The 22,403-nt window shown below is 43.1% G+C and overlaps 1 long non-coding RNA gene across 1 annotated transcript in view; it reads right to left on the minus strand.

The window, feature by feature from the left end:
* Nucleotides 1-18,182, minus strand: part of LOC147343407 (uncharacterized) — a 62,809-nt gene extending 44,627 nt beyond the window's left edge. The window contains exon 1 of the long non-coding RNA XR_015156492.1: nucleotides 18,006-18,182. This is a non-coding gene — a long non-coding RNA (uncharacterized LOC147343407). The remainder of the gene's footprint in view (nucleotides 1-18,005) is intronic.
* Between the last annotated feature and the right edge of the window lie 4,221 nt (nucleotides 18,183-22,403).

The raw sequence follows: 22,403 nt of genomic DNA on the forward strand, positions 1-22,403 counted from the left end.
AGTGTATTTTGATAAGAAGTTTTGTTTACCTTTGTTTCAAGGATGTTACCTGCTCTGCCTTCCCTCCCCATCTCTTGGCTCTTCAGAATCTCTATTCATTTTTTGCTCAGCATGTGAAATGAACATAGCAATTATTTATTGAATTTACAAATAAGTGTTTGGGGATTGCTGAAGTTTTTCAGAAATTATTGAAAACCTATAAGCATGCTAAATTCTTAAAAATTTGAAGAATGAACAATCCTCCATCTACTAGATGTTTGGATTTCTTCATGTTTGCAGGCATATCACCTAAATATTTCAAACATACAATTCAATTGCCTGAGTGATGAAACAATCACAGAAAGTAATACTATCGAGGGGATACTTAACAGAGTTTAAACCCAAAATTGTTTAAACAGGTGATTATAGTCGTTATGCTGATGACAGTGGCATGAGACGTTGAGAAGTCAGATCACGGGTGTTGGATATAAGTGGTGCCAGGGGCACCTCCCTCCATGAAGATGTCTTTCATTTCCTACAGTCGGCAATCTGTATTTATGTCCATCTAGTCAAAGCTTTGGTTTTTCCAGTAGCCATGTATGAATGTGAGAGTTGGACTATAAAGAAAGCTGAGCACTGAAGAATTGATGCTTTTGAACTGTGGTGTTGGAGAAGACTCTTGAGAGTCCCTTGGTCAGCAAAAAGATCCAACCAGTCAATCCTAAAGGAAATCAGCCCTCAATATTCATTAGAAGGACTGATGCTGAAGCTGAAACTCCAATATTTTGGCCACCTGATGCGAAAAACTGACTCATTTGAAAAGACCCTGATGCTGGGAAAGATTGAAGGCAGGAGGAGAAGGAGATGACAGAGGATGAGATGATTGGATGGCATCACTGACTCAATGGACACGAGTTTGAGTAAACACTGGGAGTTGGTGATGGACAGGAAGGCCTGGTGTGCTGTGGTCAATGGGGTCACAAAGAGTCAGACACGACTGAGCAACTAAACTGAACTGAACTGATAAACCTTCTCCATCTTTGACTCCAAAGAATATAATCAATCTTATTTCAGTATTTATCATCTGGTGATGTCCATGTGTAGAGTCTTCTCTTGTATTGTTGGAAGACCATGTTTGTTGTGACCAGTGTGTTCTCTTGGCAAAACTCTGTTAGCCTTTGACCTGCTTCGTTTTGTACTCCAAGGCCAAATTTGCTAAATTTACTCCAGTTATCTCTTGACTTCCTACTTTTGCATTCCAGTCCCCTATGATGAAAAGGACATCTTTTTTGAGTATTAGTTCTAGAAGGTCTTGTAGGTCTTCATAGAACCATTCAACTTTCAACAACCATTCAGTCATTCAACAACCGTTCTTCAGCATTACTGGTCAGGGCATAAACCTGGATTACTGTGATATTGGATGGTTTGTCTTGGAAATGAAAAGAGATTGTTCTGTCATTTTTGAGATTGCATCCAAGTACTGCATTTTGGACTCTCTTGTTGACTATGATGGCTACTCCATTTCTTCTAAGGGATTCTTGCACACAGTAGTAGATATAATGGTAATCTGAGTTAAATTCACCCATTCCAGTCCATTTTAGTTTGCTGATTCCTAAAATGTCGATGTTCACTCTTTCCATCTCCTATTTGACCACTTCCAATTTGCCTTGATTCATGGACCTAACATTCCAGGTTCCTATGCAATACTGCTCTTTAGATCATTGGATTTTATTTCCATCACCAGTCACATCCACAACTGGGTGTTTTGTTTTTGCTTTGGCTCCATCTCTTCATTCTTTCTGGAGTTATTTCTCCACTGATTTCCAGTAGCATATTGGGCACCTACCAACCTGGAGAGTTCATTTTTCAGTGTCCTATCTTTTTGCCTTTTCATACTGTTCATGGGGTTTTCAAGGCAAGAATACTGAAGCAGTTTGCCCTTCCCTTCTCCAGTGGACCACATTTTGTCAGAATTCTTTACCATGACCCATCCGTCTTGAGTGGCCCTACACAGCATGGCTTATAGTTTCATTGAGTTAGACAAGGCTGTGGTCCATGCGATTAGATTGGTTAGTTTTCTATGATTGTGGTTTTCATTGTCTGCTCTCTGATGGAGATGGATGAGAGGCTTATGGAAGTGTCCTGATGGGAGAGACTGACTGAGGGGGAAATTGCTAGTCTTGTTCTGATGGACTGTGCTCAGTAAATCTTTAACCCAATTTTCTCCTGATGGGCGGGGCTGTGTTCCCTCCCTATAGTTTGGCCTGAGGCTGTCCAGTCCTAGAGTCTGTAGTCTCTATGGCAGGTTATAGAGGCATAGGGATCACTACTCCTTTATCCTGGGTCCCTTGCATAGGTCTTGTTTGTGCCCTCCAAGAATCTCTGTTTCCCCAGTTTTGTAGACATTCTATAATGAAATCCTGCTGCCCTTCAAAGTCAATTTCCCTGGGGATTTCCAGTTCCTTTGCCAGACCCCCAGGTTGGGAAGTCTGTTGTGGGGGTAGAACTTTCACAACAGATTGAGGACTTTTTCTGTATAACTGTCTTCCAGTTTGTGGATCGCCCACCGGATGACTCCATGGTGGGGCTAATGGCTACCTCCTCCAACAGAACTTATGCCACATGCCACGCCTTCCAGAACTGCTGCTGCCAGTGCCCCTGTCCCTGAGGCAGGCCACTGCTGACCCATGCCTCCACAGAAGACCCTCAAACACTCACAGCAGGTCTGGCCCAGTCTCTTGTGGGGCTCACTGCTTCTTTTCCTGGGTCCTGGTACACACAAGGTTTGGCTTGTGCCCTCCAAGAGTTTCTGGTGGGTAGGAGATTTGATTTTAAACTTGACTGTGTCCCTCCTACAGTCTTCTTGCAGCTTCACCTTTGTCCTTGTGCATGGGGTTTCTTTTTTTGGTGGGTTCCAATATCCTTCTGTAGATGGCTGGTTGCAATTTTGGTGTTCTTGCAGAAGAAACTGAGTGCATGTCCTTCTACTCTGCCATTTCCCAGATCTGTTAAATTTCTGGGAGGTCTGTCACTTATTTCAACCAGTACTCCAGGTTCATGTTAGCTGTGATGTTAGCCTTTCCTGATTATTTGTCATTGAGATCATTCTTGATCATGAATTTCAGCAAATTTAATGCCTATGCCAGCTTTAAGAATATCTGAGAAATAAATGTATTAAAATATGTTAATGCTACTTGTGACTGAAATTTAAGAGTAATCTCTGTGGTCAACTAAGTTCTGCTTTTGGCTGGAAAGCTAAAGGCACATCACTGTTTAACACAGGCATTAACACCGATCCTGAAGAGCATGTGCTGGCATGTCTTCTAAAATATGTCTCTGTACACTTATATAGAGCACCTTTCAGACTGCCCAGAGACAGTCTTTGATATCCTGTGAATATTCTCCTTTCCCTTACTACTGGAAATATTTATGGAGGTATTTCTTTGTTCATACTTCACTCTAAATGCTTTTTGTGTGTCTTTCAACTCACAGAATCTGTAGAATGTGACTCAAAACTCATGTATAAGTGCCTTCCATGGCTCTGTATCATCTCAAGTTCCTAGAAGCCCTCTCTGCAAGTGAGCTCAGTGACAGGACTAGCTTTATCATCAGTTCTCTGTGTGCCTCACCTTTGCTTTCTGCCTACTTTCTAGTGTGTTGACGATCTCTGTGATCTTGGGGTCATTTTTGTATCTCAGAGTTTAACCTAAGACTGGTACAAAAGAGATGCTCAAACCTACTTAACCTGCATAGGCAAATGAATTTTCAGATGGACGTCCCTTTCTGCTTACTAAGGCGCCCTGGCACTAATCTGCCTGCTCTTGCTGTCTCTGCTCTGCATGGACCCTCTCTGCATCTTAAATTAATCAGTCACTGCTTGCTGGGGGAAGTTGTCACGTCTGTCTGTCGGGGTGGTTGGGATGGCCTGGAAGCCTCAAGAAGGTGCACACTGTGCAAAGGCAGGGTGACTGCAGTCCTGCTGCCAGAGGGGCATCTAGCACAAGATGCTCAGAGCATAAACGACATCTCTTATAAGCTGTTCCTTTGAAGGGTCAGGCTTCACAGAGATGTACTGGTCATTTAACAGAATCACCTGCTGGCAATTACTTTATGCTGTTGGCAGAAAAATGCTTTATAACGAGGGGCCATTTTTATAGCTTCCGTTGGGTCCTTGGGGTCAGCTGTCTGGAAATGAGTTTCCTCTGCTGGACACATGGCTTCTGAGTGCATCAGCTGAGGGGATCTGGGAAGTGCTAACAGCCAATTTCCAAAACTTGGTCCCCCCTACCCTCCTGATATGAACTCAGAACTGCCCCTCCTTCTCCAGCTGCTGCTGATGGCGAATCTGCAGCCCTTCACTATGAAGACAGAGCTTATTGCTCACGCTGACCTGGATTCGAAAGTTCTCCGCTAATCCTGTAAGTAGGTTCTCCAAGAGCTTAAGTTCTCCTGAGAAGCCAGGAGGAGCCGCCGCCTCATTGCCTCGTCCCAGTATTACACAGTGCCCTCGGCACAGATTAAAGGGCAGCATGGGAAGTAATGAAAGCAGCTTATTTTGTAGCCATCAGGGTAAATATAAAAATAAGACATTAAATTTTAAAAACATGGATAATAGGTTTAAAATATTCTCCCTGAACACGGCACAATGCATGGGCTCCCTCGCTTTTCTGCCTTCCTTGACCCCATGCTGCTGTTCCCTGGTCCTGGGTCTGTCCCGTGCAGGCGGAGAGTGCCCTGCCCGTCTGTCCTTATGCTCCGCACAGGCCCTGGGGTGGAAGTGCTGCCCTGTGCTGAGGGTCTGCCTTGCTCGGGTCTACAGGTTCAAATACTGATCTCTTTCAGAGACTCCCTCGCACCCCGTCTGGAAACCCATGCCACCAGCTCTCCAGACACCCTCAGTGACGCCGCGGTCACACAGAACCAGCCTTCACAGTCTGCCCTGAAGGGGCGGCGGGAGAGTGGGGGCCCTGCTTCAGGGCAGCGAAAGCAAACATCCCCTCTCTCTCTTGTTCCTCTCCTACCAGCTCTGCCTCTGCTGCCAGGCACCAGGCTCTCTGTCAGGAACAAAATTCTTAAGGCCATGCCTGCACTTTTCAAACACTTTTTAAGCATCTTTAAACATGTTAGAAACAAAATCCCCCCCTGCTGTTAGCGGAAGAGACTCCCGCTAAGCTATAAATGAGTTTCTGCGCCAGGTAGTGCCTGTCTGCGGGGAGCTGGGGCAGGAAAGGCTCAGTCTCAGCCACTCAGCAGTGCATTGCGGGACTTTTTCTCGTGAAGCTGAGGCCCGGCTCCAAGTGCACAGCGGCTCCAGGGGTTACTGAGACAGGTGAGCTGGGGAGGAGGAAGTTGAGGCAGTGCTGGCGGGCAGGGAGACTGGAGGCCTGTCTTGGAGGAGCTGGATGTCTCTTAGAATTGACCAAACTGCCCCTTCCCACACCTTCCTTCCTCCCCAGGATACAGAGTCTCAGAGACTGGAGCCGCACAGAGAACAAAGGGACAGGCACAGTGTGGTCAGTGGCCCTGTGTAGGTGTGCGCTAAGTCGCTTCAGCTGTGTCTGACTGACCCTATAAACTGTAGCCTGCCCGGCTCCTCTGTCCATGGGATTCTCCAGGCAAGAATACTGCAGTGGGTTGCCATGTCCTTCTCCATACCTTCCTAGTCTTTTCAGAGAGGCGAGGTTTGCCCTGGTCCTGGGCGTGACAGAATTCATAGCCAACAGAACATGGTGTTGAGGCTGTCTGATTGATTTCATCTTGAAAAATACTTGGGAAATTCTACAGTTACCAGTCTTATAAAAAAAAAAATTAAAAAAAAAAGAAGTTAAAAATTCAGAAATTATATGTTGCTACTCTAATCCTTTTAACTTCATAATGTATATACATATGTTCAAAAGAGACATTCAGTGTATTTGTGTTTGTATATCTTTGTTTTGATTTTATTCTAATAGCATGCAGTCTATAAATATTATAAGTGTCATTTTGCCATTTTGCTTAATATTTTAGTCCTCCAATTTACATGAAACTCCTTACATTTGAATAATTCAACTGTTATTTATTTTGAAGAATTAAAAAAATAAAAGTATAATCAATCAACTAGATCTACTGTTATTTTATTTCCATGGTAATGTTTTTCTAAGAACCAATTTAATAATGCAAATATATGTATACTTTACATCCAGAAATTCCATTTAATTTTAATAAGTAGGTTAGTGGACAAAAATCATATATTATTGAATTAAAAAGATTATGAATAAAAAACTGAAACTGATTAGTTTACTAGAGGAAGTTTTATTATTTAATTACTTTGTTATGAATTAAAATGAGAAAGGCAGGAAAAAAACGAGTTGATCCAGTCAAATTATATTGTTGTTTAGTCACTAAGTCATGTCCGACTCTTTGCAACCCCATGGACTATAGCCCACCAGGCTCGCCTGTCCATGGAGTTTCCCAGGCAAGAATACTGAAGTGGGTTGCCATTTCCTTCTCCAGAGGATCTTCCCAACCCAGGGATCGATCTGGCATCTCCTGCATTGGCAGGTATTCTTTACCATTGAGCCATCAGGGACGCCCTAAAATCTCTATTATTAATTTTCTATGAAGACCAAAGCACACTCTAAATGTTAACAACTACATAACTGTTTTGGCCATTTTCTGTTAATTTTAGTTAAAATTCATTCTAGTTTTATAATATGGGTTTGGAACTTTGAGGTACTCAAAAAACCCCCTTATTTGATATTTCTAAAACATACTAAGTATTTAATGAGTACTCATAAAACAGTCATTCACTCTAAAGCCTCTAGAATATAATTCTCCCATCATTTGCAAAGTTTTAAGTGAAAATATTTTGCAAACTCATTGCGGACTATGGAACGCATAACACAACTATGGATTTCAAAGAGGAACAGGCTGCTGGAAGCAGCAGTTAATGACCAGTAAACTTCAGGCCCAGGCTATGCAGGCCATCCCGCAGGAGCATCTACATGGGCCTGCTCTTCCAAGGCTGGCAGGCTGCAGGGTTTCCCATGTGACCTCTCAGTGAGCTCACAAGCCCAGGCCAGTGTCAGAGATACTCATTGCAAGCACAGCTCAGGTTCATTTTCTTACATAATGACAATGGCAAAGTCATAAAAGAAACTCGGACACCAGTATGTGCCAGAGTCGTGTGGGCTTTAAAGATCTAACCAGCCCTGAGCTAGGCTGGGTTAATTAAATGTAAATCTGGTGTTTTCTTTCTGCTTTAAAATGTACTAAATGCTACAGGATGGAAGCAGCATTCTTTTCATATTATGTTTTCCAGCCTGAGCTTTGCTACCTGGTTCATTTTGTTTTGTGGTTAAAAACATTTTGTATTTAATAGTATGAGGATACTGTTTCCTTCCTTGTGGGTCTTTAAACAAAATTTTTCACAGTTGACATTAAGGTACAATATTACCATAATTCTAAAATTGAATCTGTTATAAGGCACATAATTAGGTTCACACTAGCTTTTGTGGAGGGATAGACAAGAGACACTAATTAAATATAAACACCAACTGCAAAATGCACTGGCAGTTAGAAAATTTGAGACCTGAAAAAAGGTTTGTATAGGAAACAGCTATCAGCATTGTTTTTTTTAATATGTGCTACATATGATGCCCCTCAGTTCAGTTCAGTTCATTCACTCAGTTGTATCTGACTCTTTGTGACCCCATGGACTACAGCATGCCAGGCCTCTCCCTGCCCATCACCAATTCCCGGAGTTTACTCAAACTATGTCTGTCGAGTCAGTGATGCCATCCAACCATCTCATCCTGTTGTCCCCTTCTCCTCCTGCCTTCAATCTTTCCCAGTATCAGGATCTTTTCAAATGAGTCAGTTCTTTGCATCAGGTGGCCAAAGTATTGGAGTTTCAGCTTCAGCATCAGTCCTTCCAATGAATATTCAGGACTGATTTCCTTCAGGATGGACTGGTTGGATCTCCTTGCAGTCCAAGGGACTCTCAAGAGTCTTCTCCAATACCATAGTTCAAAAGCATCCAGCTTTCTTTATAGTCCAACTCTCACATCCATACATGACTACTGGAAAACCATAGCTTTGACTAGAGGGACACTTGTTGGCAAAGTAATGTCTGTGCTTTTTAATATACTGTCTAGGTTGGTCATAACTTTTCTTCCAAGGAGCAAGTGTCTTTTAATTTCATGACTGAAGTCACCATCTGCAGTGATTTTGGAGCCCCTCAAAATAAAGTCTGTCTCTGTTTCCATTCTTTCCCCATCTATTTGTCATGAAGTTATGGGAACACATGCCATAATCTTAGTTTTCTGAATGTTGAGCTTTAAGCCGACTATTTCACTCTCCTCTTTCACTTTCATCAAGAGGCTCTTTACTTCTTCTTCACTTTATGCCATAAGGGTGGTGTCATCTACATATCTGAGGTTATTGCTATTTCTCCCAGCCATTTTAAACCACTTTCGATTATTTATATTTACAGTTGCTGTTGAATGAGCCAATGCTAATTATAATTCGGTTCAAACCTAAAGATCATGAAACCAATGTTCAACAGGAGAAAGGTAGGTTCATTTAGCTCTTAGAAACAGGCTGCCAGTCTTCAAAGACTCAAACAACAAGAAGTGACAAATTCTCCCCTTTCCAGACCCAGCCAGGCTCCCTCCGTGAACTTCACACCCTGCAAATCCTTCCTCATAAAACCAGCTCCACCTGCATGACCCACCCACAGACAGTGCATCTCAAACTCATTTTACATTTGTTTCTGACTTCCATAGCCACCCACCTGAAGAAAAGCATTAGTTGCTCAGTCATGTCCGACTCTGCAACTTCATAGGATTTACCAGGCAAGAATACTGGAGTGGGTAGCCATTCCCTTCTCCAACCCACCCAGGGATCAAATCCAGGTCTCTTGCATTACAGGCAGATTCTTAACTGACTGAGGCACCAGGGAAGCCCCACCTGAAGCTTCAGATGAACTAACTTCCGAAGTCTGCTCCTTTGGAGGCCCTCCTCGGCTCCAGGTTGTGTCTAGCTATTTGGTGGGGAAGCAGGAGAGCTGGGCTCAGTGGGAACTTTGACCCAAAGAACCTAGGAGACAGGGTGTCATGTCCCTGATGGTGACATTTCAACGTGTTAACTCCTTTGTCCTTGAGAAGCGTATTCCTGGATCTGATGTTGGTAGACTTAGATTTTAAAAAGATTTACACACACTTCAGAAGACAGAGAATGTGATTACAGGTTTTCTAAAGTAAATGCTCTCAGGGAAGGGTTACTTGTATTGATATCTCCCTTTCGACACTCACTGTGTGTTATCTGTGCTCCATCCCCTCTGTCCGTGGGAGCAGAGACAGCCTCTGGCTGAGGAAGAGAAAGTGGCCAGTGTGCCTGCGAACACTTGTTCAGAGTCACCGCGGGTGGTCCTGTGTTCCCTAAAATGGTTCACCTCTCGCCCCAGCTCCAATGATGCTGCTACCTTCCTCCCACACTGTGGAGCGATCCCATCACCTGAAACGTGGTTCCTGTCCTCAGAAAGTGCTTTATCTGGGAGAGAGTACCGTTATCACTCCTGTGTTCTGCGCTCAGCAGAGCTCTCAGGAACAAGTAGCCACTTAAAACACTAACGGATACATGAAACAATAGTGCTATAAAACTATCTGTGTGTGTGTGTGTGTGTTTGTGTGCGCGCGCGCGTGTGTGCGCATGCGTGCTGTGTGGACTCTGATCCTTGACGAAATGAATACTTTTACAATTCCTGAAAATTGGTTGTATATATTGATATGCCAAGGGACTCTCAAGAGTCTTCTCCAACACCACAGTTCAAAAGCATCAATTCTTCAGCACTCAGCTTTTTTCACAGTCTAACTCTCACATCCATACGTGACCACTGGAAAAACCATAGCCTTCACTAGATGGACCTTTTTTGCCAAAATAGTCTCTGCTTTTCAATATGCTATCTAGGTTGGTCATAGCTTTTCTTCCAAGGAGTAAGCGTCTTTTAATTTCATGGCTGCAGTCACCATCTGCAGTGATTTTGGAGCCCCCCAAAATAAAGTCTGATACTGTTTCCACTGTTTCCCCATTTATTTCCCATGAAGTGATGGGACCAGATGCCATGATCTTCGTTTTCTGAATGTTGAGCTTTAAGCCAACTTTTTCACTCTCCTCTTTCACCTTCATCAAGAGGCTTTATAGTTCCTCTTCACTTTCTGCCATAAGGGTGGTGTCATCTGCTTATCTAAGGTTATTGATATTTCTCCCGGCAATCTTGATTCCAGCTTGTGTTTCTTCCAGCTCAGCATTTCTCATGATGTACTGTGCATATAAGTTAAATAAGCAGGGTGACAATATACAGCCTTAACGTACTCCTTTTCCTATTTGGAACCAGTCTATTGTTCCATGTCCAGTTCTAACTGTTGCTTCCTGACCTGCATACAGGTTTCTCAAGAGGCTGGTCAGGTGGTCTGGTATTACCATCTCTTTCAGAATTTCCCACAGTTTCTTGTGATCCACAAAGTCAAAGGCTTTGGCATAGTCAATAAAGCAGAAATAGATGTTTTTCTGGAACTCTTGCTTTTTCCCTGATCCAGCGCTTTGGCCACCTCATGAGAAGAGTTGACACATTGGAAAATACTCTGATGCTGGGAGGGATTGGGGGCAGGAGGAGAAGGGAACGACAGAGGATGAGATGGCTGGATGGCATCACCGACTCGATGGATATGAGTCTGAGTGAACTCCGGGAGTTGGTGATGGACAGGGAGGCCTGGCGTGCTGCGATTCATGGGACACAACTTCATGGGATTCAGTCGGACACGACTGAGTGACTGAACTGATTGATATGCCTGCCTCATAATTACTATTCTATGATAAGTGCACACATATTATAACAGACGTTTACTTTTATACTTGTAATGTGCACCTGGGGACTCTGAGGACCCTACTTGTAACAGGAAGCAGAGTCCACAGGATGGGTGGACCTGGCATCCTGTTATTGACGCTTACTGGGAGGAGAGAAACATAGTTATCAGAAATGATCCCACTTTGGAAATGCCTCTGCCCACAAAGCCTAAAAACAACACTGCATATTTTGGGATCATTTTTAAAAATCCTTTTGGGTGTTGCCATAAAGGGTTTATCTCTCTAGAGGAATATAAGGATGCTTTTATTGATGGTAAGAAACCAGACTGTCGAGACAACATGCACAGTGAGACTTAACTCAGTCTCTTTGTTTTGCAAACAAAAAACACAAATGTAATGAAAATTTGTTGTCCTTTGTTTTTCCAGAAGAAACAATTTTGAAACCATAGTGAACTGCACTGCAGAATCTGATGTCAGAATTGGGACAGGATTAGGAATATTACGTGGCCTACCTCCCTGTCCCCACCCCGCTTCTTTCGTGTGGGAAGAACAGAGGGTGAGAATACACTATGTGATGGAATGCCCTCCATCCCCTTGATCTCACCACAGGAGCGCGCTGAGGAGACAGTGCTGTAACAGCACCCGTGACTTTGCCAACTGCAGACGGAACAGGCGCTCAGGATGCTGACCCACAGCTTTGCTAGAACCCCAAGTTTCGGTCACCATTTTCTGTAATATAAAAATGACCATTATCTTAACCCTGACATTTCCCAGAAGATGAGTCTGGGTCAGGTGGTTGGCTGTGAACACTCTCCAGTATCACCTGAAGAGCAGTCAACAGAACGCTTTCACTTCTAAGCCTTCTTGTGTATGTGTGTGATCCTTTTCCCATGGAAAGCTATGGGTGGTCACCTTTCATCATCAATTCATTTTCCCATAATCTATCTCTTTTTCATGTCGGAGAAAGAAATGGGAAACATATGAAGTAGGCTATGTAAAATACTTTAGAGTACTTAATTAAAGTCATTTACTTCATCAGTTTGTACAATCTTGGAGTAAATGAAGGTCTGAGATCATTTCATTACTGAAGATGGAATGCACTGTCGAACAGTGATCGTCCTGTTGTTTCATCACTTACTGGGTGTTTAACGCTGCATCTCCTTTTTTTTTCTGTTAAAAATACAAAAACAATCCCAGAACCAGAAAAATTCTCTATATTTCCCTGACAGTTGTGAAAAAAGAGCTTTATATCACGTCACTACTAGCAAGTAACGAAGGCATGATGTTTAAGCTTCAGTGGAGAAGGCGATGGCACCCCACTCCAGTACTCTTGCCTGGAAAATCCCATGGACGGAGGGGCCTGGTAGGCTGCAGTCCATGGGGTCTCTGGGAGTCGGACACAACTGAGCGACTTCACTTTCACTTCTCACTTTCATGCATTGGAGAAGGAAATGGCAACCCACTCCAGTGTTCTTGCCTGGAGAATCCCAGGGATGGGGGAGCCTGGTGGGCTGCCGTCTATGGAGTCGTACAGAGTCGGACACGACTGAAGTGACTTAGCAGCAGCAGTAGCAGTAAGCTATAGTTGTCTGATATATAAACTGAGAAAACGGTGCCATATATATCATATATATATATATATATATATATATCATAAATCTATGGCACTGGTTACAGTGATACATACTATCAAGATGAGAGCCCCCAAAAGACCAGGTTTATATAAAATATAAATAGGTATGCAGTATACATGCATGTCTGCATGTGTATATGTTCATATGTATATTTGAAATAAATGAGCATTACTTCTAAGATAATGCATAAAGAATCACTAACATATTATTGTAGTTAATTGAAGTTTCATGGAGCTAATGTTTACACTAGTTTATTAGAGACCTGAAAATGCACTGTCCTTCAATGGCAGCCACTGTTAGGTGGCCTCAGTGACCTAACCTTCAGCAGTATTTCTGACAGACCTTCAGTGAAGGTGACTAGCAGCTCAGCAGCCAGCACTTCCTGGGCGTCTGCTCGGCTCTGCATGTGGGCTGCCGTGCCATCCTAAGGACCCCAGCTGGGGAGAAAGGAACCCAGCACCATGTTCTGTACTTGACACGGCAACAGTGCAGAGCTGAGAAGCTCCTCAGTGGTCCTAAGGGGCCAGAAGGACACGGTCTGAGATGTTAAGGGTCTCCAAGGCGTTTGCTCATTTTCCCCACAAGATATCTGAATTCTGACATTGTGTGGGAATTAATTCAAACTCAGAAAATTAATGTGTTTACTAAAAGACAGGTGTTGGGCTGTCCAGCACTTCACTGTTTATAACATCCCACAGGTAAGCCACCTGAGTGTCCCACAAGGGAATGTGTGCATAAATCCATGTATGAATCATGGATGCAATTCACACACATCACGCTGTGGGGAATCAGTCAAAGAGCACACACATAATTACATATCACATCGCATGCCAGAGGAGTCAGTGGGATTTATGGGTTGGGGAGGGTGGATGGAACCAGCTTGGGAGCATGAAGAAGGCTGCTCCTGGTGGAAGCAGAGGTTTTTATCTGACTTCATCATAAGAAGTGCACTGTCTCACCACTTACCTCATCTCAGGAAGAAGGCACTGAAGAGATGCTCTGTCTGTGACTCTAGATCCTTCCATTATCCGATATCACCACCAATTTGAGAATCACCTGATATGCAACTTTTCTTACCATTTGCGTCACATTGCCATTTTGCACGGACTTATTTTATGATATCTTTTTTTCCCAGCTTACAGATCATAGATTTTTACACATGACTTGCTTCCCTGGTGGCTCAGTGAGTAAAGAGTCTGCCTGCAATGTGGGAGACCTGGGTTTCATTCCTGGGTTGGTAAGATCCCCTAGAGAAGGAAATGGCAACCCACTCCAGTATTCTTGCCTGGAGAATCCCACAGATGAGCCTGGTGGGCTACAGTCCATGGGGTTACAAACAGTCGGACTCGACTAAGTGACTAACTTTCTTTTTCTTTGAGTACTCAAGCCTGAAGTAAGCTTATGTAATACAGAATATATCTCATGTTTCTTTTGTAGACTATATTCACAGATGTGCAAAATAATGATATATAATGAATCTCACCAGTTCTTGCCAATTTTAATGAGTGCAGCTCAATAGCTCAGAAATCATTTGCATATCAACTGAAACCCTGAGTTTATTTCTAAAAAATGTTTCAAAATTAGCCTTTACCCTGTATATGGTAAGTAAAAAGTACATGTGTGTTAAATTAGTACATACAAAAACATGTACTTGTTGAGCACTAACTAAATTATATAATTTCCCAACTACCAAATCAATTATTAAATTAATTACATCCAATCTCATTCCAAATATTATTCAGGTGGCTTTCAAAACATAAATGCAGCACAAATAAAACTAAGGAGAGGTAAGCAAGTGAGCATAATGATTCATTCTATAAGCTTTAGCTTTCTCGTTTACTAATAATGGACTATCGACGTGACTGAGAGCTTCCTAATCCCCAGGGAAAGCAGAAAGCATGCCTACCTAGGTGATTATATTGTCTTCGCAATAAACCACATTTATGACTAAGATTCAATTTATTTCTTTACCTGAAACTAAAAGCCAACAGACGAGTCATTTTCATTTTGCTACCTCATTTTAAAAAATGGGTTTAAAAATATCTCTATATCATCCTCAATCACACCCCTATATGAGGACAATAAGGTGCTTTGTTGCAGTGTTTTCAACTGCTCACCACTGTAACTTATTGATATGTCAAAGCACAGCTAATTTTAGATGAGACTCAACTATTGTGGTTCAAACAGGCAGCTTTGGGGTGACCTGATGTAATTAGATAAAGTCTAGAAGACAGTGAAGGACAGGGGAGCCTGGACTGCTGCAGTCCATGGTGTCACAAAGAGTCACTCACAATTTAGGGGGTGAACAACAATAACTATCGGAGAAGGCAATGGCACCCCACTCCAGTACTCTTGCCTGGAAAATCCCATGGATGGAGGAGCCTGGAAGGCTGCAGTCCATGGGGTCACTGAGGGTCAGACATGACTGAGTGACTTCACTTTCACTTTTCACTTTCATGCATTGGAGAAGGAAATGGCAACCCACTCCAGTGTTCTTGCCTGGAGAATCCCAGAGATGGGGGAGCCTGGTGGGCTGCCACCTATGGGGTCGCACAGAGTTGGACACGACTGAAATGACTTAGCAGCAGCAACAACAACTATCAAGGGACTCTCAAGAGCCTTCTCCAGCACCACAGTCCAAAAGCATCACTTCCTCAGCGCTCAGCTTCCTTTATGGTCCAACTCTCACATCCACACATGACTACTGGAAAAACCATAGCTTTGACTAGACAGACCTTTGTTGGCAAAATAATGTCTCTGCTTTTTCATATGCTATCTAGGTTGGTCATAGCTTTTATTCCAAGGAGCAAGCATCTTTTAATTTCATGGCTATAGTCACCATCTGCAGTTATTTTGGAACCCCAAAAATATAGTCTGACACTGTTTCCATTGTTTCCCCATCTATTTGCCATGAAGTGATGGGACTGGATGCCATGATCCTAGGTTTTTGAATGTTGAGTTTTGAGCCAGCTTTTTCACTCTTCTCTTTCACCTTCAAGAGGCTCTTTAGTTCCTCTTCACTTTCTGCCATAAGGGTGGTGTCATCTGCATACCTGAGGTTATTGATATTTCTCCTGGCAATCTTGATTCCAGCTTGTACCTCTTCCAGCCCAGTGTTTCTCATGGTGTACTCTGCATATAAGTTAAATAAGCAGGGTGACGATGTACAGCCTTGATGTACTCCTTTATCAACTTGGAACCAGCCCGTTGTTCCATGTCCGGTTCTAAATGTTGCTTCTTGACCTGCATACAGATTTCTCAGGAGGCAGGTCAGGTGGTCTGGTATTTATTCTCATCTCTTTTAGAATTTACCAGTTTGTTATGATCCACACAGTCAAAGGCTTTGGTGTAGTCAATGAAGCAGTAGATGTGTCTCTGGAATTCTCTTGCTTTTTCTATGGTCCAGCTGATGTTGGCAGTTTTATTTCTGGTTCCTCTGCCTTTGCCAAATCCAGTTTGTACATCTGGGATTTCTTAGTTCATGTACCATTGAAGCCTAGCTTGGAGGATTTGAGACATTTCTTGCTAACAAGTGAAGTGAGTACAATTGTGTGGTAGTTTGAACATTCTCTGGCATTGCCTTTCTTTGGAATCGGAATGAAAACTGACCTTTTCCAGTCCTGTGGCCACTGCTGAGTTTTCCAAATTTGCTGGCATATTGAGTGCAGCATTTTCACAGCATCATCTTTTAGGATTTGAAATAGCTCAACTGGAATTCCATCACCTCCAGTAGCTTTGTTCGTCATGATGCTTCCTAAGGCCCACTTGACTTTGTATTCCAGGATATCTGGCTCTTGGAGTGATCACACCATCGTGATTATCTGGGTCATGAAGATCTTTTTTGTAGGGTTCTTCTGTGTATTCTTGCCACCTTTTCTTAATATCTTCTGCTTCTGTTACATCCATACCATTTCTGTCCTTTATTGAGCCCATCTTTGCGTGAAATGTTCCCTTGGTATCTCTAAGTTTCTTGAAGAGATCTCTAGTCTTTCCCATTCTATTGTTTTCCTCTATTTCTTTGCATTGATTGCTGAGGAAGGCTTTCTTATCTCTCCTTGCTATTCTTTGGAACTCTGCATTCAGATGGGTGTATCTTTCCTTTTCTCCTTTGTCTTTCACTTCTCTTCTTTTCACAGCTATTTGTAAGGCCTCCTCAAACAACCATTTTGCCTTTTTGTGTTTCTTTTTCTTGGGGATGGTCTTGATCACTGCGTCCAGAATAATGTCACGAACCTCTGTCCATAGTTTTTCAGGCACTCTGTCTATCAGATCTAATCCCTTGAATCTATTTGTCGCTTCCACTGTATATTCGTAAGGGATTTGATTTAGGTCATACCTGAATGGTCTAGTGGTTTCCCTACTTTCTTGAATTTAAGTCTGAATTTTGCAATAAGAAGTTTCTAACTCCTGAATTTCTAACTCTTTACAGTTGCCTTTTTTTGTTCAGCTAGTGAGTACAAGTCAAGTACTAGACAGGTACTGAAGATGCTTCTAAGAGGATGGTTGTGACTCCCAGCCTGGGGTTCAATTATCGCTTACTTCTCCCTGAGTCGGTGCTCAGCCAGCCACCGCCACAGGTAACCCACCCCATGGACCCCACAGAAGCTGGGGGAAGAAGACCAAACTCCTCATCCTCACACACCAGCCCTCAGATGTCTGCCGTGACTGAGACTTACACTTACAGATTCCCACCTTCAAACTCATGGGCAACATTCACAGTTTATCAAATCCACTGTCATACTTCAAACACATTGCTCCTTTTGCACATCAATGCTTATGAGCAGTGCGCTCACCATTCTCCTGAAAATCGGCTCTTTCCCATGGAGCTAATGGGATCTGTCATTTATGAAGCCTCAGTTTGTCCCACCACCCTGATTAAGGCAACGCTAACGTTCTTCTTTGCCTGCATCTGCTCCACCGTACAATGGTTCTCTTAGAACACCTAGCTTTGTGTGCAATGAATATATGAAGTGATTTAGTGTTTTTCCAAAACAAATAAATAAGTGGACTAAAGAGTTGATCTCAACAGCAAAGCTGTTTCATGATCAATAAAGCAAAACAGCTGAGCAAAGTGCACGCCTGACACAGTTTGTCTACACATAATCTGGTCACAAGATTTACTTTCTTCATCTATTTTAGAGTTTCATATTTTTGTAAACCTGTTTTCTATGTTTCTTAAGTTCCAACGCTAGAGAAACAGACATTTCCCTCCCACACAACCCTGAAAGTTACCGGATTGAGAAAAGATGGTGACCACAAATCATTTAATAAGTGCCGTGACTGTTAACTGTAATATCACGAATGGAAAAACTTTAAAACTTGTTCATGTTTTGAGCTTGATAAAAATAAATACAGGCTATGTGCAACAAGGTTAAATAACTATTTCACAAAATGTTTCCTCTCTGTGGTAAGAAAAAATATCTCCCCAAAGCAAACTGATTACAACTTCAGGTACAACAAAGCACCTTCCTGACTTTTCCCTGAATTTCAGTTATTGGAGAGCAGACTATCATTTCAAGTTCAAAATGTAAAGTGCAAGCCACTCACCACCTTGGCAACATGGAAGAGTCGGGTATCGGTGGTGTTGCAGTCAGGCAACCACTCTTCTCTCAGTCTCCTCTCTGTTTCCACATCGATGTGTTTAACTGGGGTTAAGCCCCATCCAGGTACACGCCGGGCGTGGATTTGGGAATTCACTCCACCTGTGGGGCTCAGTCTCACCACCTGAACAAGGTAAGGAGACAAGAGAGTGCGGTGGTGATTCTATGACTTCTGATGTTCTTGCCATCCTTACTCGCTGGATAAACAACGTGTGCATGCGTGCTCACTCAGTTGTGTCTGACTCTCTGAGACTCCATGGACTGCCGCCTACCAGGCTCCTCTCTCTATGGAATTCTCCAGGCAAGAATACTGGTGTGGGTTGCCATTTCCTCCTCCAGGGGATCTTCCTGACCCAGGGATCGAACCCAGGCCTCCTGCAGCCCCTGCATTGGCAGGCAGGTTCTTTACCACTGAGCCATCTGGGAAGCCCAAACTAACAATACAAGTAATTTATTAAAGTAAGCAAAAGTAAGTTTTAAAATTCGATTTCAAAACACTGCACAACTCAGAACAAGGGAGTGTTAAAGTCATCTGGTAAATTAAACACAGAAGGTATAATTAGCGTAAAGGAAAGAGATTTGAATTTTTTTTAAGTAATAATTGTAACACACACATGGAATGGTTGTATCTCTTATCAAAGGTGAGATTCGTAGAAACGAAGATCTCTCTAGTGAGATGACTATGCTCCTTGTTTTACAGATGATGAAAATCAACAGCAGAGAAGGATATGTCCTGGGGTGATGCACTGAGGTATGTACAGGTGGTGTACTAACAGTGCTTCTGATTGTGGGGCTGACTGGACCCAGGCGTGTGAACATCTGCACTGTTCAGGACCCACTGTTCACGGGTACACACAGTGCCTAAAGTGCAGGCACGAGTGGGGGCGCTGACACTGACTGTAAATCAACCTGTAAACCAGTGATTCTGCTTTATTTCAACTTTATTGAAATGTGATGACAAAGTGCGTCGTGGTGATCTGACATCTATGTACATTGTGTAAGGATTCCCCCATGTAGTTAATCAATACATCACCTCACTTTATAAAACTTCACCTTCCACACCTGCCTCTCTCACCTGGAGAGATTTCCACGTTACCCCAAAGATCTCTTCTTGTTAATTCACGCTCAACTCTGGGGTAAGTTTTATTTTGATTTTGATGTATAGGAAACTTTAAAAGCAAAGATTCTCAAACTTGCAGTGAAAAAAAAAAAACAAAAAAACAAAAAAAACAACTCAGACCTACATCCAGCATACTTGAAGAAATCCTTTAGTAAAATGTGTGTTTCTATATCAGTTTGAACACCATCCTTTTGTACTTATATTTCAAATTATAAACATTTCAGTTGCACTTCACATACCAGCCAAGTTTCCCTTTTGTTTATTTCCAACTGACATCCAGTGGCAAGACTACTCTGCATTTCTATGAATGGATCTAAAGTGTCCAGAAGAGTCCTGAAATGTGGAAGCAGAGAAATGTCCGGCACGATGCTGAAGCACTCCTCATTATTCAGAACGCTTCTGCCTGTCAGGGAATTCTGCTGACTCATCTCCAGACTGAAATAGGAAACCTTGTTTTGTGTGCCTCTTTGATTCCATGGTCACGTATCTTTATACAAAGATACAAAGGCACTGCTCCTGCATGCTCTGAAAATAAAAACCTGAGTGTCAAATGCCCTGCAGTTAGCTTCACATTCATTTTATTTCGAGTTCTAATTGGTCGATGGTGATTTTCACTCTTTATGGTCAGATGATTGAGTTGAAGTTGAAGGAAGTATCTTATGTGCTTTTATAGGATTCACATGGATTTGGAAAGCAGTATCCAACACTAGAGGAAGAATACCTTCTCCCAGAGTCAGGACGGCTGCTCAGTGCAAAACGCTGTGATGCAGAGCTTGGGGCTGGTGGTGGAGCTTGGGAATTCAGAGGGAGGAGGGTAGGAACAGGAGATGACTGATGATAGGCGACACGTGAACCAGGGAGGAGAGCAAGGGTACCTCATGTCATCTGGGCTGCCCAAAGGAAGAGAGGGTCCACCAGCAGAGATTATGGCTTGGTAGTGACTGCTGTGCCCAACTTCACGACCTAAGGGGGAAGCTTCCTCTCTGCACCCGGAACCAGAGGAGAAATGACGGAGGGGCCCACAAGCAAAGCCTCCCTCGGCACCCACTGCGACTCCTGTGCCACTGAACAGCACATTCCCGGCCTTCGGCTTTGATTCCCTAAATTCCATGGTCCAGCGGTAAACAACCTCATAGCTCAGTAAGACAGAGGAAACAAGGGAGACTGTTCTTCCACAGGCAAGTGCTGTTTCCTGTAAGGCCGTTCTCCTGTGTCACACAGACATTTTTGCCTTTACAATGTGGCCTGTACAGTCTTACCTCCATAGGGAGGATAAAAAAGGCAAGGGTAAAAAATCTTCTGAACTTGTTGAAAATGGGGATGGTCAATCACCAAAACAGTTACATCAGAAAAATTACCTTCTTCTGTTTAACACCAGGACATATATGATTGGGAAAGCTGGAGTATTTGATAAACAAGCCTGAGTATTCATAATACACGAGGGTCTATTTACTTGCATTGAACAATTTAGACAGTGCAATATGTGGGTGTAGAATTGCTAATGAAATTATAAAGTTTCCATACTGGAGGGAACACTGCGAGTGATGTCATCCTTTTCTCCCTTGGAACAGAGACAGTGTGTGAGTCCTCGGAAAGTGATGTGACTGGACCAAGGCTACAGGTCAGCCAGTGAAAGGCGGTGTGAACGCAGCTGGCCCCTCGTCCCCCGAGCAGCCTCGGGCCTGGCAGGTCGGGTGCGGAGAGGGCTGCAGCTCTGTGACTGTCACGCTTTTGGGACTCAAGGGTCAGGTCACAGGTATGGCTTCTCCACCTGCTGTCCCAGGAAGGGCAGGTTCGGGGCGCTGTCCTCAAGTTTTATTCTCTTTTGAACAACAGCTTTGAACAGAATTATTCAATTCCTCTCTGGTTATAAAACTGAACTAAACTTCTTGCAGAGAAAGAATGACTGATGGTCTTGAGAGGAAAGAAGCAGTAAGCTGTGGGTACAGATGGGTGGTCTGCCTGTCCATCTGCAAATGAACAAGTTCTGTTATATTTTGAGACAAAATACACTTGTCGGGGACATTTTATTGTCAGTCTATGAATTAGTTACACGATTTTACTAAAATGCCTGCTATCAGATCGGATCAGATCAGTCACTCAGTCATGTCCGACTCTTTGCTACCCCATGAATCACAGCACGCCAGGCCTCCCTGTCCATCACCAACTCCCGGAGTTCACTCAGACTCACATCCATTGAGTCAGTGATGCCATCCAGCCATCTCATCCTCTGTCGTCCCCTTCTCCTCCTGCCCCCAATCCCTCCCAGCATCAGAATCTTTTCCAATGAGTCAACTCTTCGCATGAGGTGGCCAAAGTACTGGAGTTTCAGCTTTAGCATCATTCCTTCCAAAGAAATCCCAGGGCTGATCTCCTTCAGAATGGACTGGTCGGATCTCCTTGCAGTCCAAGGGACTGTCAAGAGTCTTCTCCAACACCACAGTTCAAAAGCATCAATTCTTTGGCGCTCAGCCTTCTTCACAGTCCAACTCTCACATCCATACATGACCACAGGAAAAACCATAGCCTTGACTAGACAGACCTTTGTTGGCAAAGTAATGTCTCTGCTTTTGAATATGCTATCTAGGTTGGTCATAACTTTCCTTCCAAGGAGTAAGCGTCTTTTAATTTCATGGCTGCAGTCACCATCTGCAGTCATTTTGGAGCCCCAAAAAATAAAGTCTGACTCTGTTTCCCCATCTATTTCCCATAAAGTGATGGGACTGGATGCCATGATCTTCATTTTCTGAATGTTGAGCTTTAAGCCAACTTTTTCACTCTCCACTTTCACTTTCATCAAGAGGCTTTTGAGTTCCTCTTCACTTTCTGCCATAAGGGTGGTGTCATCTGCATATCTGAGGTTATTGATATTTCTCCTGGCAATCTTGATTCCAGCTTGTGTTTCTTCCAGTCCAGCATTTCTCATGATGTACTCTGCATATAAGTTAAATAAGCAGGGTGACAATATACAGCCTTGACGAACTCCTTTTCCTATTTGGAACCAGTCTGTTGTTCCATGTCCAGTTCTAACTGTTGCTTCCTGACCTGCATACAAATTTCTCAAGAGGCAGATCAGGTGGTCTGGTATTCCCATCTCTTTCAGAATTGGTATCTATCAAAATAAAATGTCACTAATTTTCTCTTTCATGTTCTTGGCAGAATTTGAAAGGTAAACAACAGCTATTAGAAAAGTTAATTTAATTTATGGTTTTGAGGATGGCCAAA

This window comes from Bos grunniens, chromosome 27 (genome assembly GCF_055505025.1).
Source record: "Bos grunniens cultivar Pamir isolate PY7600 chromosome 27, Bosgru_T2T1.0, whole genome shotgun sequence".
NCBI classification, from domain to species: Eukaryota; Metazoa; Chordata; class Mammalia; order Artiodactyla; family Bovidae; genus Bos; species Bos grunniens.